This window comes from Dipodomys spectabilis, unplaced genomic scaffold (assembly GCF_019054845.1).
Source record: "Dipodomys spectabilis isolate Male_0828 unplaced genomic scaffold, ASM1905484v1 ptg000449l, whole genome shotgun sequence".
Taxonomy (NCBI): Eukaryota; Metazoa; Chordata; class Mammalia; order Rodentia; family Heteromyidae; genus Dipodomys; species Dipodomys spectabilis.
In genome coordinates, this window is record NW_024871126.1 from 1208961 (window position 1) to 1228160 (window position 19200).

Consider the following 19200-nt stretch of genomic DNA (forward strand, 5'->3'; position numbering starts at 1 on the left):
AAACTCAACCAAGAAACTGCAGACCTAAATAACTACATTGACCACCTAGCCCAAACAGACATCTACGGAATATACATTCATCGTCAGAATATACATTCTTCACAGCAGCTCATGGAATATTCTCCAAAATAGAACATACCCTATGTCACTCAGAATTCTGTCCAAATTGAAAGAAAAATTAATTGAATTCCCATATCTTGTCAGAATGTAACACAATAAACTTAGAATTAAACAGCTAAAGCAAAAAAAAAAAAAAAATTTTCAAACCCATGAAGACTGAATAACATGTTGCTGAATGACCAGTGGGACACTGAAGGGATTAGAAAACAACTGAAAGTTTCTGGAATTTAACAAAAATGAACACACAAAATACTAGCTTCTCTGGGACACAGGAAATGCAGTACTTAGAGGAAAATTTATAGCGCTGAGTGCCTACATCAAGCAATTGGGGAAACCTCAAACAAATATTTTAATTATGTACCTCAAACTCCTTGAAAACAGGAGCAAGCCCTAACCCAAAGCAGTGGACAGAAACAAATTTTTAAAAATCAGAAATAAATAAATAAAGACAAAATAAAACATAGAAAGAATTTTTAAAAAGAGTTGGTTTTTTAAATAAATTAACAGACTTGACACAACCATACCAAATCTGACTAAGAAGAGAACTTATATAGATAAGTAAATAAAAAATCCAGCAGATTGGGAGATCTTTACTTGCTCTGCAACACACTATGGCCTCATATCTCAAATATATTTAGAGCCCCAAAAGTTAACTCCCCCCCAAATAAAAACAAATCCTCAAAGAAATAACAACTCTCTTAATAGGTGGGCTAAAGATGTAAAGAGAGACTTCTCTGAAGAAGAAATATGCATGGCCAATAGACGCCTGAAGAAATATGCAACATTTCTGGCCATAAAAGAAGTGCGAATCAAAGCAACATTGGGCTTCCACCTCACCCCAGGTAGAGTTACCATTATGAAGAGAACTAAAAATAACAGATGCTGGGCTGGTGGGGATGTGGCCAAAAAGGAACATTACTACAGTATTGGTGGAAATGCAAACTTGTTCAAATACTCTGTAAAGATGTATGGAAGTTCCTCAATTGAGCTCCCCTATGTGCCAGCAGTGAGGGATCAAGAAAATGTCAATACGTTCACAACAAAACTCTATGCTTCCATCAGAATGAATGGCATTGCCCCATTTGTAAGGAAATGGAATCACTTCGAAAATATAATAAGTCAAACATGCAAGACCCAAAGAATCATAGGCCACCGATTTCAATCCTTTGGAAACACTAGAATATGTCTACAATAGTCACAATAGCTCAAAAGCAATATGCATATTACCATATAAAATGATGCTTATCGAAATGAGCTTCAAGAAATGGATACAAGATGATTGTATAGTGAGCTGTTTTTGGTTATTTCTATTTAGTTTTTACCTTTTGGGTAATTCCTTGTACTCACTGTTTTTTATTTCTGTACCTTTTTCTTATACATGTTAACCTGATTCTAACACTATGTTAGACATGAACTTTACAACTTTGGGGGAGTGGGATGTCAGGGTTGGGGGAAGCAGGAAAAAATGGGGAAGGGATAACACTTAAAAAATGTACTCATTATTTATGTAACTGTAACGACCCCTCTGTATATCACTTTCATAATAAAAAAATAAGAGGACTAACTCAAATAGAGAAAATTAGAGACAAAAATGAGACAACACAACTATAAGCAAAATTGAGAATGTTATAAGAGAGTACTTTGAAAACCTTATGCCAATAATCTGGAGAATCCTGAAGAAATTGATGCTTTCCTATACTGAATCTGAAGCAAGAAGTAAAACATAAGAATTAATGAAAATTAAATGTCAATAAACCACTTCCCATTCCAGAAAAGGCTAGGACTCAATGAATTTACCATGAAATTAAGGCCTGCAAAGAACTTACAATACGCAGGTCTAACTCTTCAATAGAATGGAAAGGGAAATGGAATTATCAAACACATTCTATGAAGACAGAATTAGACACTTCCCTAAATCACATAGGGATTCACCAAAGAAAGAGAACTCTTTGATAAGCATTACTACAGAACTTCTTAATAAAATTCTCACCAGCCAATTTCGGTAACTAACAAAAAAGCCATATGGTATGACCAAATAGGATTCATCCTAGGATACAATTTGATTCAATATTCTTGTTAATAACCATAGCACAAACCGTCAGCAGAAGCAGGGGTGAGAAACACATGAGCACCTATATGGATATAGAAATAGCTTTTAAAAACCTCCAATACCCTTGTATGATTTAAAAAGTCTGAGAAGCTAGGAATGCATGGAACACTCCTCAATCTAATACAGAGTATGGTTATGATAGAGATAATTAGCATTTACCTAACGGTGGAAGCATTAAGACATTAAAATCATGAATGAGACAAGGATGTCCACTCTCTACTACTCTTCAAAATGGTAGCGGACTTTCTAGCAAGAGCAATTGGAAAGAGAAAAAAAAAGGGGGATACAAATAGGGAAGAAGTAAAACTATCCCTTTTTACAGATGAAATGATCCTGTATTAAAAGTCCTTATAGCTTCCTCCCTGAAGTTAGGAAAGGTGATGCTAACCTTCAGCTATGTAGCACGGTATAAAACCCACCAAGAATCAGTAGTTTTTCTGTGTTACCAACAATGGGAAGAACCAACCTGAAATCCAAAATACAACCTCATATGTATTAGCCTCAAAATCTAATCTAATCTAAACAAAAAAAAAAAAACAACAGCACAACTAGGAATTAATTAATTTAACTAAAAATGTGAAGGAACTCTACTGTGAAAACATTAAAATCTAAAAAGGGAAATTGAAGGAGATTCAAGGATATGGAAAATCTTTCAATGTTCTTGGGTGGAAGAATTAAAGTGTCAAAAACTGCAATATTGCCCCAAACAATTGACCATGCGATACTCATCAAAATCCTAACAATATTTTTCAATGCAGTAAAGAAAGCAATCCAAATTTAATATGGAATTACAAAAGTACACATGAAACATAAGACAGTATGAGTCAAGCGGAAAAGGTCAGATAATGTGATGTCAGGAAAATGAACCCTTAGATGTGTATTTTAATGTTTTTTTCTTTCATGCATGTGTTTCTAACACATTTATAAGATTATCTCTTTGTTGCTTTGTATGTCCCTCCCCCACAGTATAACCCTTGCTTTCACTATATTTGATGTCAGTATAACTTGTGGAGGGGATGGGGAAAAACCAGTTGTTTTAAGGATACAGGTGGACCTGTTGCAACAATGAGAAGTACAAGTTGTCATGTCCAAAACGAACTTTACAACGTTGGTGTGGGGGGGGGGGGGCTGGGGGGGGAGGAAGGAGAAGGATTGGAATTAGGGGGGGAGGGGGGAGGCTGGGAAGGGATGTGAAGTGTAAACAAAGGAGGAGGCTGCAATTCTTGGTAAGAAATGTACACATTATCCTGCCCATGTAACTGTAACTCCTCTGTACAGTATGTTCACAAATAAAATTAAATTAAAATAAAAAAAAAGAAAAAAAAAAAAAGAAATGAACTCATGGGCCTATAATCATCTTACACACACACACACACACACACACACACACACACACTGGAATTCTATTCACCCATCAGAAAGGATGACTTTTCACCAATATTAAGGAAAATGAAAGGCTTGGGAAAATTATACTAAGAGAAAAGAGAAAGGAATGCAGACTCTGAGCAATACAGATTTCATGGATTCATTCATGGTATCTAGAAGGTGCCCACAAATCTACAAGCAAACAAGACAAATTCTACCTCATCCCAATTAGAATGCCCATTATCAAGAAAACTAGCAATAGAAAATGCTGGCATGGATGTAACCAATTGGGAACTCTATTACACTGTTGGTGGGAAACTAAACTTGTTCAACCACTGTGGAATGCAGTACGGAGTTTCCTGAAAAGACTAAACATATATCTTCCTTTACACCCAGTAATTACCCTCATTGGCAGTAATCCAATAAATAACAAACAAGCTCAAATGAAAGCTACCAGCATAACCATGTTCAGGGCCCAGGCCCAGAGTTCAAGGACTGGAAAAAGTTACCACTGCTGGTAATTGTTTCCACAAATATGAACCATTTGTCATAGGATACCAAATCATTCTATTTGCAGTAGCTAGAATAGGACTTAAATGTAGTGCTTGATAAAATGGCTTCTTTGTTGAATGTTAGGAAAAGATCCAAGAAAAGGGAGATTTTTGTTGTTGGTTGAGGGGCTTGAAGTATGTGCTTGGACACTGTCCCTAAGCTCTTCAAGTCAAGGTGAGTGCTCCACCTCTTGAGCCACAGTGCCACTTCTGGTTTTCTGGTGATTAAATAGAGATAAGAGTCTCAGGAACTTTCCTGTCCAGGTTGGCTTTGAACAGCCGTCCTCAGACCTTAGCTTCCTGAGTAGGTAGGATTACAGCTGTGAGCCACTGGCACCAGGCTAAAAATGAGTGATTTTTAGAAAAGAAAATCCACCTCATCACCTGTTTCTAAACCTCAGATATCATTATTAGAACACTTCACTCTCTACTCATTTCATCAGACATTTGTAAATTTTCTCTGTTCCTTCATGTGGGAATAATGCGGTCAGTATTAACTCAGCTGTGGGACTGGATCAATTGTATGGTAATTGCTAGCACCTAAATCAAGAACTGTTAGATCAAAACAAATGAAGCCCTCATTTGGAATAATTATTTACTCTTTTTATTACAAATCTGTGCTTGATTATTTCCTAATGTGATGTTGGACCTCCTAACAGAATGATGGCATTTTCTTTCTCTTCAGCCTTCTTCCACATGTGGTCAAATATTTAAGAATTCAAATATTTCCATTGCTAATTCATTAAGCTGACCTCTAAGAAAATGTGCATTTCTGGAATTTGGTCTGCTGTCTTGTTCTTATATGCGCAGGCTTACTATGATTTATTTGTTCTGCAAAGAATTTTATTTTCCAATATTTGTGTGACCAATTTTAGTCTCTCTGATCAGTCTTCCTGACCCTCTCTCTGGGGTCTCATTTCAGACTACCTCATAAAAAATATATTGGTTATCAGCTAAATAACTCTCAGCTTCTCTTTTTTTGCCTGACTTCAAGTAGGCTGTCATAGCAGCCCTGACTGGCTGTACTAACTGGATTTTTTTGTTTGTTTGATTGTTTGATTTGTGTGTGTGTGTGCGCGCCCGTGTGTGTTTTGTTTTAGAGGTCTAGGATTACTATTCAAGGTAGTAGCTTTTCTGGGCCCCAGTGATTCCCTGGCTTAGGGTCATTTGGTTTTTCCCTGAAAGATACAAAAACAGGTGACTAAATTCCTGTTAAATTGTCTCAAAATGAGGAAATCTGGCATCTTTACAAAGCCATGAACAAGTCTGTAGTAATCCACTTACAGAAATGGTCTATCAAGATGGCTTTTCAAGGTTGACTGTGAAAAATGTTCATTTTCAAGTAACCACCATAAAGCAGATCACATCTCTGGGAGCAGACTTTTGGAAGGGAGGTTCCCCATCCTTCCTTCCCTTTTGATAGATCAAACCATAATATTCTGCAGTTGTGGCCAGCATGGAGCACATTTTCCCAAGAATATTCTGTAGTGTAAAAGAGGACCAGCTATCAAAATAAAGGTGAAAATTCTTTTCTACCTCAGACTGATTTATCTTGCTTATATCTGTTGTTATTTCCATTACTTCTAACACATGGATAAATTATATTAGTATTAGACAACTGGCAAAGGATTAATGACAAAAAATTACTTTCATATATCCAATATAATAACTTAACCCAGTTATGGAAAATTAAATCTAACTGTAGAAACAATATCAGGAATATAAAATAAGCCTCAATGTGCATAATCTGGCCCACATACACCATCATCTACTCAGAAATTCAGTCTCTCTATAAATATTTATTTGGTACAAAATAATAAAAATTTAATTAATGAATATGACTTTTAAGTATCATCTGAAGTACTCCTCATGCATATAATTCTATATACTTGTATATATGTCACCTAGACATGAATTTAACATTCATGTAGAAATCAAATTTCCACAACTTAAACTAGATGAGAGGGAACATTCCCTCGTGTATTGTGTGGTATGAATTTTACCACAGTGCTAAATCCTTCCACCTAAAACCAAGTCATGTGAAATAATTTATTATTTGATATTAAGATGAGTGTTAAGTGTAGAATACACTTTGAATTATTACATTAATTCACAGAAATAAAACAATAATGATAAATTATTTCTTTAAATTCTACTGTTTCTCAATTTTACAATTCATGAAATATATCATTAAAATTAATTTCACTTTCTTCTTTTCTATAGCTGCTAAAATTAAAATTTTATATTAAACATTCAATATTAAGAAATCAAAAATAAATAACATTATAATAATGAAGTATTATTTACCTTTGATTTGAATTATGGTGCTAACAAATTGTGATGTACACAACATTTAATAGAATTATGGGTAATATTTTTTAAACTTACCAGCTTGTTATTTGTTACCTAATTGTGTCATTTGTTATTCTTGGTCCAAGTCATCCATTCAACTTGCTTAGTTTTCTATTTTATCTCTATTGGTTTGCTGATTGTGCATTTTGTTTCCCCTTTTTAATGACTGACATGAGGCTGAAAATCTGTGTGCTAGTTTATTACTTCCTATGTAAAAGTAAAATTTCTGGTCTCCACAGCTGTTTTACTGCACTATACTACAGTATTTCCCCCCTCTGCTATCTCCTGTATTGCTGCTCTCTTAGATTTTATTTTTTATTTAAATTCTATTGTTAAGGAAAAGTACAGAGGGGTTATACTTACACAAGTAAGGTAAGGAATTCATTTCTTTTCTAACTTGTTACCCCTTCTCCAATTTTTCCCTCTTCTCTCCCAACGCCCCCCCAAGATTATTTCCAACATATTGTCTTGTGAGTATCACAGTTGCATAGGTTACTCCTTTGTCCTTTGTCTCACCATTTTGTTTTTTCTCTTTCCATTTCCAAGTTCAGAACAACATATTTACAATACCCGGGCAACAGATTAAAATACAGTGTCTTCAGGCGATGAACTATAGGTGTGGAAAACACAAAAGTATAAAAACAAATCAGGTAGTATATTAAGAACAACAAAAAGTTAAATCAACAAGTGTTGATTTAACTTTGAATCACCTTATAGAGTCATATGTACATAGCTATTGAGCTATTCTGCTCAACTATTAATATTATCCTTGATGTACACAATAATGTTCCCCTATTACCCAGTAATCCCACTTCTGGGCATTTACCGTAGTGACCACAAACAAGGCCACACTAAAGCTACCAGCCCAATTATGTTTTATCACAGTAGTATTTACCCTAGTTAAGATATGGAATAAACCCCGATGCCCCTCAGTAAATGAATGGATCAAGAAAGTGAAACACACACACACACACACACACACACAACAGAGAGATATACGTACATGAAATACTATGTTTTCATCAGAAAGAAAGGTACCATTTCATTTTTAAGGAAATGGAAGATCTTGGAAAAAATCATATTAAGTGAAGTAAACTGGACAAAGAAACATAGGTCCCATGGTTTCCATTATTTGCAATAATTAGTTTACACCAAGGATAATGTCATGTATTTTAATTTGACATTTTGTTCTATATTGAGCATGCAATATTATTGGTATAGTGTTTGTTATTATTTCTGCAAACAGGCAGGTATATTTAAAGAATTATGTTCATCTTATCCATTACTGAAGGAAGCACAACAAAAAGAGCAACCCCTACTCAGAAGAACAACTCCTACTTACTTACCTTCATTCTATTTTTTTTTTTTTTGTGAAAATACTGTACAGAGGGGTTACAATTACATGGACAAGATAATGAGTACATTTCTTAACAAGGATTGTAGCCTCCTCCTTTTGTTTCTCCTTCCTATCCTTTTTGAACCTCCCCCGCCCCCCACCTAAACCTCCTCCCTTCCCCCCCCACCAAAATTGTAAAGTTTGTTTTCGACATAACGACTTGTATATTTCATTGTTGCAATGGGTCCACCTGTTTCCCTATTTAAACGATTTGTTTTTCCCCTTCTCCTCCACAAATTATACCGACATCAAATACAGTGAAAGCAGGGGTTATACTGTGGGGGAGGGACATACAAAGCAACAAATAACTAGTCTTATAAATGTGTTAGAAACAATCGCATGAAAGAAAAAAAATTGAATACATATCGTAGGGTTCATTTCCCTAACATCACCTTATCTGACCTTTCCTGCTTGACTCAGACATATACTAGATATTGCAAATAAGGGAAACCATGTAAGGCCAGTGTTGTCCCCTGTATCCTCATGTTGTACATTACAACTCTATGCCGGTTCATCCTGTAAATCTACTATCTTCTACATTGTGACCTAAATGCCCCAGCAATTCCACGTTGGTTTACTTTTTAAAAATTTCTCTCTTAATGTTTGATGTTGGTTTGTGTGTGTGTGTGTGTGGATGTGTGTGTGTGTGTGTGTGTGTTTCTGTGTGCGTGTGTGTGTGTTTACAAAGATCAGAAGACAATATTTTTCTTCATTTAGAATACATCTTTCCGGTCATTGTAAGTTGTGGCTAATGGGAGAAGTCTCTTGCTATTTTAAGGATGAAACAGAAAAAGATATTTGTACCACAGTTGCTTTATTAGTCTGTAGTTGAACACTGAACTTCGATTTATATCTTGGCTGTTGCTGTGAATGATGAGTACAATGAACTGCAGATATATTTGAGTTACTCATAGAGAAATAATCACATGATTGGTGGGGCAGATGATATTTCAACTTTGAAGTTTTTAGAAAGCTGCATATTACTTTCTACAAGGAGAATACTAACCTGCATTTTGTTGAAATGTGTAGAAAATTTCCTTTTCTCCACACTCTCAGCATTATTACCTTTATTATAAGGTAATAAAGGGCAGGTTTTTATTATCTTCAGTACTCCAGACTGGCCTTAGACTTAAATCCAACCTCCTATATGCTTGGAATTAAAAGCCTTTACCACCACACCCGATTCCTTTGATTTTTTGATAAAAGTTACAATAATTATGAAGTAGTATCATAGTAATTTTGAATTACATTTCTCTAATGACCTGCTGAAAAAGAATTAAACCAGCATAGAAGTGGTATTAAGGAACTTTGTAAACCCACTGGAAATTTTCAGGGCTTTAAGGAGAGCATGTCTATTCAGAACTTTTGTCCACTTTTAATCAAGTTTCTTTTTAATCTCATCTTTAATCTTTCTATACAAAATCAATAATTAATTCAAGGTATTAGAAAGGAACAATATTAAGCAACTCCTAACATTTTCCATTTTAAATAACATGATATTGCTTAATCATTTTCTGTTTATGCTTGAGGCTATATAACTCACTTTAGTCAGACCTCTTACAAGGTTGTATGCATGTTATTTATTTCACATTGATTGTTCTTTCCAAAGACTGCGGGTCTAATTTCCTTATTTTCTTTCAGTCTCAAGTAGTTCAGATTTCAAATGAAGAATAAATGTACGGAAGCAAACAAAAAATAATATAGTTCCTCTCATCTGATGATGTCTTTACAAGAATGAGGAAAGAGTTCATCCAAGGACCTATGATAGGACATCAAAAAGAGAATCCATTCTTCTAGGTCTTACTTACTTTTGCAATGTAACTTAAATGATGTAAAACACAATATAATGCTCAGATACTTTTATGTTTTATCAGTTTTGCACATTTTCATATGGACTTCACCTCAGTCTACAACATTCCTTCATTATTTTGTCCTGATATTTTTACACTATCAAGACATAAGATAACAAGTTTGATTTACAGCATGAGAAATAATCCACCTGGCTTCCTTGGAAGAAGAGCATGGTCAATAGATAACATTACTTCTGTTTGCTCACTATATGCAATGATTTCTGTAATACTTATCGCATTCTTTTTAGTATTTTAAAAAAACTGCTGGCTAAACTTAAAACTCATTCATGGAAATTTATGTTAAGTATTTCACAAGTTTTAATTTCCTTAATTCTTAAGATAACATTTTCTATAATGCTAATGTTATTGCCATTTTAGTGTTGGGAAAAATTGTAATTAAAGGCAATAAGTGCATGGCCCAAGCACACACTGTGAGGAAGGAAATGAGTCAAAGTTTCCAAAAGTCTTTCAGCAATACACAAAAGGTAGGTAAAATCTCTCCATTCTCTTACACTCTCTATTCAATGTTCATATTGTCCAAGAAATAATACCATAGCAATTATTGACAGTGGTGATTGTTTTCTGTTACATTTTGTCTTCAGCACAGACTGTGTTGGTGACATTGGGTTATCATGCACAGAGCTGAGCTTATAAGAGAGACAAATATATTCTGTCCCATTTTTCCAGGTTCCATTTTAAAAAGTACTAAATTTTTAAATATTATCACTTTCTTAAGAATCCAAAAAACGAAAAAAAAATCACAAATAATCACTCCAAAATGCTTTATAAGTAGGAGATGATAAAACAAGCCCCCGTGAAGTAAACTTTCTTCCACTTTTAAAATTATTCTGAAAGCCTTGTGCTGGTTGGTCACACCTGTAATCCTAACTACTTGGCATATTTACTCAGGATCCAGAGATCTGTGGATAACAGTGGAAGCCAATCAGGACAAAATAAATTCATGAGATTATTTTTCAAAAATTTTAATGTAAGCAAAGGGCCAGGAATGGAGATGTAGCTCATATAGTAGCTCACCAATCTAGAGAGCAGGCCTAGCAAGACTTTGACGCCCTTTTTTCAAACTGTGAGCACACCAACATACATGCAAGTGCATGAGAACACGTGCACGTGCACACACACACATTCATTCAAAATACCTTCATACCAGTGTTTTGCATTAATTTCTTTGTTAGCCATATTATATGAGTAAAATAAAGGAAATAAACTCTTCCATCTCAGAACATTTTCATATGTTTTTTATTTTAAAAATACTGTACACAGAGGTCACATTTACATGAGCAAGTAATGAGTACATTTCCTAACAAGCTTTGTAACCTCCTCCTTTATTTTCCCTCTACCGTCCTTTCCCTCCCACCTCTACAAGTACACTCCCCTCCCCACTTCCCCTGCCTAAATTGTAAAGTTCAGTTTTCAACATAGTGTCTTGTGCATCTCATTGTTACAATGGGTCAACCCGAATCCCTATTTCAGCATTTTGTTTTTTTCCTTCCCCTCCCCAAATTACAGGAGCGTATGTACAAGAGGTGGGCACACCAAATTCAAATACAGTGAAAACAGGGGTTATAGCATGGGGGAGAAACATATAAAGAAACAAAAAAAAATCACATAGCCTGTTATAAGTACGTTAGAACAATAGCAAGCAAGAAAGAAAAAACAGTTGTGTTCCTATTTGGGGGTTCATTTCCCTTAACAACATCTTATCTGGTCATATGTGCATAGATTTTGACCTTTTCTACTTATCCCAGATATATTAGTTATTAAAAATTAGGGAAACCCTGTGACCTATGTTTCTTTGGACTTGGCTTACATCACTTAATAATTTTTTTCAAAGTGTTTCCATTTTCTAACAAATTGGGTGATGCCATACTTTCTCATGGAGGCATAGAATTTCATTGGTATAAATAGCACATTTTCTTGATCTATTTATCTGATGAGGGGCATAGGGGTTGGTCCTGTATCTTAGCTATCTTAAACAATGCTGCAATAAATATAATTGTGATGGTAGTTTTAGTACCATCTTGTTTGTGATCTTTTGGGTAAATGCCCAAAAGTGGGATTGCTGTGTCTTAGGGGAGTTCTATGTGAAGTCTTTTGAGGAACCTCCATACTACTTTCCAAAGTGGTTGAACAAGTTGACACTCCCACCAAGAGTGCAGTACAGTTAACTTGTGGCCCCCATTAACACCTGGAAAATGTGTTTGTATCTCTGGAGAAACATGCAAAGGAGCTTGAGGCTCTGAATTCTAACTGTGTTCAATTTAAAAACAGCCCTATAAACTTAAGAAGAAATGTGGCAAAGAAAAAATTCACACACTTCTATCTCAAAACACAAGTTATAAAATACTGAATCTCCAATATGTGCCAAACAAAACCCACTAAGACCTTAAAAGCAAATAGAAGAGTACACTGGAGAAACCAGAGAATTATTGACGTGAAGAAAAGTTTTGAAGATATAAATTACAAACTTGTGAGAGTCAAAAATGAGAAGAAAATCCTCAAAAGGAAACTAGAAAACAGTCAGAATCAAATGAAATTCAAGTACATTAGCCTGGGTGAGCATGAGGCAAGTTAGTGGACCACAGGTCAGAGGCCAACAGAAGCACAAGACGGCAATGCTACCATCCTTGCTAACCACAAGTGTGGCCAAGAAGAGATCCTAATCCTTCATTAAGAAATAGTGGACATAATAAAAGAGCTGGAACTGATATAAGAATGTATTAGGCTGAAGTACATGTTGATTATAAGCTTTGAAGAGTGTCAGTAGATATTCAAAACAACAGAGAAAGAAGATAAGAGCAGTTATAGAGAAAGACGAGGAAGTGCTATGTCATAGAAGATGAGGCCAAGGAAAGTGAACAGGAAATATCAGGCTCAAGAAAGAGATTGTTACTCTACAGTAAGAGTTAAAGGACCACATGGTCTGATACAGAATGCCTGGGAGAGGAAAAGAGCATTAGGAAGAAAAACAGAAGATCTAAACAAAAAGTTGAAAGATCTGTCCCAAAAATACACTGAAGTGGAAAACTATAAAGAGAAACTACTAGAGTAAAAGGCCAAAAAGACTGCTGAGATTTCACCATAAATGTAATGCAGAAACATCATGTCCCAATGGAACAGATGGAGGTGGAAAAAATTACCTCTCAATAGCACCTTTTTTGAACTTAAGTGAGGAGCTGAAGATCAAGCAAAGGGGTTGTGAGAAGGAACAGCAGTTGGCCAGTCAAAGGAACTCTCCTGTGACCCTGCCAAAACACTTGAAAGTTAAGGAGCATATTGAGAAGGTGAGTGGGATCATGAAAGCAAGTTTGAGAGAAAAGGAGAATAAAATGGAAGAAGTCTCTTAGGTTCAGAGTACTATACAGGAGTTAAAGAAACTAGAGACCTTAAGATACTGAGAAAGATCTGAGCTGATTAGGTAGCTTGGGAGACCACTCTAAAACCAGTGGGGTCTCTAGAGCTACTAGTTGTTAACAGTAAAGGAAGAAGCAAAAACAGTGGTAATATGTGTGCAAATTTTGAAACTAAACTTGAGAAAAATGCATACAGGCTTAAGCTTTCTGTCAGTTTACATGTAGATATTTGCAACCTGATAAATTGCCCGAGGCCACTGCCTAAGACTGTTCTGAAAACCAGTGGGGCCTCAGCCTGACAATCCTTTGTAATGTGTGTAGGTAATTTCCAACAGGTAAAAGCTGGAACATATGGAAAGAATTCATATGAGAGGAACCTCAGATGGTGAATTTGGGCAAGTGGACTTCACAGAGGTAAAGCCTGGAAAGTATGGGTATTGGTATCTATTATAATAGTGGACACATTTTCAGGCTGAGCTGAGGCATGTAATAATTTCTTGATTTGACTTACCCTTAGCTGTGGGGTCCAAAGTTGGCCCTGCATTCATGGCCCAAGTTCTCAATTATTAACTAATGCCCTAGGAATAAATTGGAAGTTACAAACTATATATAGACCTCAGAGTTCAAGGCACTAGAAAGAATGAATATGACCTTAAAGGAAACTTTAACTAAATTAAATACAGAGACTGGCCATGGCTACGTAAGTCTCCTTCACTTTGTTCTTCTTCGAGCAAGATGCAGCCCTTATGTTAAAGAATTTAATCCCTTGGAAATACTTTAGGGTAGACCACACCCTTTGTTCTCTAATCTTGTGAAGGCTATATTAACAGAAATGTCTAACTACAAACTGCTGGCTTTACAACATATTCTTTTATGTACCTATCCTTTGGTAACCAAGGTCCACTTGCCGCCTAAGAAAAATTCCACCTGAAAAGGAGGGGCCAAGATGGCAATGGAACAGCAGGGAAACACCACACCTCTCTCTAACCAAATAGTGTTTGGCTTTCAATGTTCTGTTCCACCAAGTGACACCCCCCCCAAAAAAAAGCAATTGCTCAGAGAGATATAGGAAGTGAAAAAAGAAAAGGGAAAAACCTACACAGACAGCAAAGTGGGAAGACCCTTCCCCCTCCCCTTGTTGGTGATGGGGCTCTGTGCTGAGCAGCTTAAGTTGTGGGGATTCATGCCAGGCTGCTTAAGTATACCAGCTCTGGACCCTCTGAAGACCACACACTGGCAAGCATCCCAAGGCTCCCAGAAGACTCCCAAGGTACGATGCCAACCCAGAGAATACAAATAGAAATCTCAAATGCAGAGCCGGCATGAAGACTTCCCTCATTGGCCCTGGCACGGCGCCTCTGCCTGGTTGGTGCAAGCAGCCCAATCCAGTCAGGAACAGCAGCAGCTGTCAGCAGTGGTGAATGACCCTAGACTCACACTGTGGTACCTCTGTCCTGCTGGTGTAAACAGCCTAGCCTAACCTGGAGCAGCAGCAGCAGCTGGCAGTGGCGGCAAACCACCAAGACTCCGGGCACAATGTCTCTTGGCACTAGCCCACTGGAACAGCCCAGACCAGCCCAGGGCCACAGCAGTGGCTGGGGCGGGGACAGCTGCAGTGAACAACTCCAGACCCATGGTGGTTTGTGCCTCTCCATACTGACCCGCATAAGCGACCCAGCCAAGCCAGAGGCAGCAGCAGGGTCTAACACCTGACTCGTGGTGGAGTGCCTGGCTTGCATATGTGGCCCAGCTGATCCTGGGCAGTGGCAGCAGCTCAGGCAATGGCATCAGATGTGGCAACAACAGCGGCATCGACAGCGGCAGTAGACAACTACGGACGTGTAGAGGGGTGCGGTGTCTCTCCATACTGGCTTGCATAAGCAGCCCAGCCCAGCCAATGCTGGCAAAGGTGGTGAACAGCCCCAGACATGAGGCAGGGTGTGGTGCTGAACTACCCCAGAAAATCCTCATGAACATTCCTGCCTGGGATAGCTTTAAAACTGAATACAGAGATGTGAGACTCCTGAGTAGTTAGAATTACAGGCATTCACACCAGCAGGGTCTTATTCTTGCAAACTCCCTTACTTTTTCTCAAATAGATCATTTGTTAGTTCATACAAGGAATTTAAGCAAATACAAGAGGATCGACATAATACCCTGTATTCTATCTGACCATAATGGAATCAACTAGTTCTCAATAACAAGGCATAAAGTAGAAAAAACTTAAACATATGGAAATTAAACAACACTCTGTTGAACAATACATGGGTTAAAGAAGAAATTAAAGAAAAAATTAAAAAGTACCTACAATTCAATGAAAATGAAAATACACCACGAAGAAACCTATGGGACCCAGCGAAAGAATTCCTGAGGGGTAAATTTATTGCTCTCAGAACGCATATCAAGATCAATAGAAAGCCTACGGATTGGGAGAAGATCTTCACTAGCCATACAACGGACAAGGGTCTCATATCTAAAATATACTTGGAACGCAAAAAATTAAATCCCCCAATAACAAATCCTCAAAGAAACAACTGCCCAATAAATAAGTGGGCTAAAGACTTAAACAGAAACTTCCCTGAAGAGGAAAGATGGATGGCCAATAGACACATGAAGAAATGCTCAACTTCCCTAGCCATAAAAGAAATGCAAATCAAACAACATTGAGATGCCACCCCACCCCAGTTAGAATGGCTAAAATCAAGAACTCTAATAACAACAGATGCTGGAGGGGATGTGGAGAGAAGGGAACCTTACTTCATTGTTGGTGGGAATGTAAACTTGTTTAACCAGTTTGGAAAGTAGTATGGAGGTTCCTGAAAAGACTCCACATAGAGCTCCCCTATGACCCAGCAATCCCACTTCTGGGTGTTTACCCAAATGTTTACAAACAAGACCACACTAAAGCTACCAGCACAACTATGTTTATTGCAGCATTATTTACTATAGCTAAGATATTGAACCAACCCAGTTGCCCCTCAGTAGATGAATGGATCAAGAAAATGTGGTAAATATACACAATGGAATTCTATGCTTCCATCAGAAAGAATGGCATTGCTCCATTTGTTAGGAAATGGAAAGACTTGGAAAAAATTATATTAAGTGATGTAAGCCAGGCCCAAAGAAACATAGGTCCCATGGTTTCCCTTTTTTGCAATATCTAGTATATATCTGAGTCAAGCAGAAAAGGTCAAATAAGGTGATGTTAGGGAAATGAACCCTAAGATATGTATTCAAATGTTTTTTTTCTTTCATGCCATAGTTTCTAACACATTTATAAGAATATTTCTTTGTTGCTGTGTATGTCCCTCCCCCACAGTATAACCCCTGCTTTCACTGTATTTGATGTCGGTATAATTTGTGGAGGGGAAGGGGAAAAACAAATAATTTAAATGGAGATACAGGTGGGCCCAATGCAACAATGAGATGTACAAGCCATTATGTCGAAAACTAACTTTACACGTTTGGTGTGGGGGAGGGGGAGCGGGGAGGATTGGGTGGGGGGGCAGGGGGAGGATGGTAAGGATTGTGAAGGGGAAACAAAGGAGGAGGCTACAATTCTTGATAAGAAATGTACTCATCATCTTGCCCATGTAATTGTAACCCCTCTGTACAGTATTTTCACAATAAAAATAAATTAAAAAATTAAAAAAAAGAAAGCATAGACCAAGTAAACAATGTTATGATGCAATTAAACTGCTAGAGAAACAAGAAAAAATTGAACCTAAAGTTGCTAGACAGAAAAAGATAACTGAAATAAGAGCTGAAATTAATGAGATACAAAGAAAATTATAAATGGAATTAATAAAACAAAAAGCTGTTTTAAAAAAAATATCTCAATAAAGCTGACAGACCGCTGGCAAGAGTAATGAACAAAAGAGAGGAGACCCAAATCAATAACATCAGAGATACCACAGGAAAAATTACAACAAACATCCAAGACATCCAATCATAAAGAAATAATTACAGACTGTAATCACAAAGGAAGGAAAGTCTAGCAGAGATGGATGAATTTCTACCGAAATACAAATTGCTATCTCCTCTCTTTCCATTTCAGACAGGCTTTTCCACCATGTATGGTTGGGGCAGCAGTCCGGTAAATAAACTTCTTTTCCTGTCTGAATAGCTTGTGGTGTTCTCTTCATCCACTACCTAATGAATTCTACCTATTTAATATACCTTACATATGATGCCGTGACTCAGATGGGGTTTTTGAGTTGGAAATGTTAGAATTTCCCAACCACCCCTCTTCTGCCAACCAAACTGCTTTGAACACCACGTGAGACTTTTCACCAATACCATTGCTGGCCTTCATATCCACGTCCACACCACTTCTCCACTCTGCTGAGTGCAACTACTCTCTATGGCTCTCTGTTGCTCAATCTCTGTTCAGATGTGGTGTCATGCCAGAGAGCTCCTATGGCCTTTAGCCAAATGGCTGGTAACCTCCGATGCTGAGGATGCTTGGTTTGGGTGCTTGGCCATGTCTCTCTATAGGGCTCTGGGGGAAGTAGGAATGCTGCTTCTGCCTGGTCAGCTTTCCTTCACTCTCCAGACTGACTCCTACACATTCAATGGGGTGCTGCGCGTCATGCTCGAGCTGTGAAACCCCTCTGAAATGCTTCCTGTGCTCCCTGGATAGACAGAGCACCTACTATTTTTATGCTGTTCTCAGATTCTGACAGTTTTTGCCTCTGCAATGGTACATGGTCAGAAGTCTGTTTACTTTCAGGCTCTCTCTGCTCTCTGCTATTCATATTCAACTTTCTATATCTCTCCCTTTCTTTTCTAAAACATTTTGGATTGTGCCCTGAAGAATGTGACATGGCCTGGGTTCCGGGTAGCCCCTCTAAGTTCCCTCTCAAAGGCTTGTTGTCAAACATTTTAGGTTTTGAGTTTTGCCTTTTTTGTTTTGTGTTGTGTAGTTTAGTACTAAGTACGTGATTCTAAAATATTAGGCATATATGTGCTAAGACTCTCACATTTAATGAGTTTTGTCATTGCAGAATATTTGCTCAATTCTTGATAAGGACCAGGTAAGCTCTACTTATTCTATTGATCTCCTTGTTGCTTTAATTGGAAATAACAAAGGGCTTTTGTGGCAAAGATTACAGTTCAAAGCCAGCCTGAGCTGAAAAATCCCTCAGACTCCATCTCCCAACTAACCTGCAAAGAGCCAAGCTGGAAGCATGGCTTGAGCCTCTTATCTCTAACCAGAAAACACTGCAAGTGGTACTATAACTCAAAGTGGTAGAGTGCTAGCCTTGAGCAGAAGTGCTCCGGGACAGTGGCCAGGCCTTGAGTTCAAACCTCCTTGAATACCAACTGGGACAAACCATCTCAGCAATGAGCACGTAGACTCAGCCAGTCTGGGGAACAAGGGAACATGGAGAAGAGTAAGGAGATACTATCACATTATCCACTTTGTGCTTGTCCTTTCAAAATTAACCAGAGCCAGAAGGTCAATAGAAGTAAGAAGACTGCCCATCAAATATCCATACCAGTCTACCTTTCAACTGGACAGGAATCTATATTCTTGCCTTTGTCACTTGACTAGGGACATTTCTACCAACATTTTCAGCCTGAAGTCCTTCCTCTTGCCATTTATTTGCTCTCTAGTATTTTTTGAGATTATGAATGCCTCATGAGACTTCTGCAGACTTCATCCAAGAGACTTGCCTCCCCCAGATTGCATCTAAGGACTCAATGCCCAAGTGAGAGCTGTTGCCTGCTGCCTTCTCCCAGAGGGGACCACATCTCAGCCTTTTACTCCTACTGTCAATGGCCCTTACATACACGAAGTAGCCTGAGAGAATCTTCAACCTTTTTCTTAATTATTAAAAGGCTGAAATGTAAAGTCTGAACAGGGGCACCTCCCTCCCTCTTGGCTAAGTTTCCGCCCAGTATCTGTTACATAGGTAACTGCAGACCTGGAAGCCATCACCTTCCTTTCCTGCTAGGTAACATGCTGTGCCACCTCTGGTCATATGCCTCCCATCTGACCTTAGGAGGGTCATGGATCCTGAGGTCACATCCAAATCCAGTGTGGCCACACCAGGGGAATCAGCACCATTAAATTATAAGA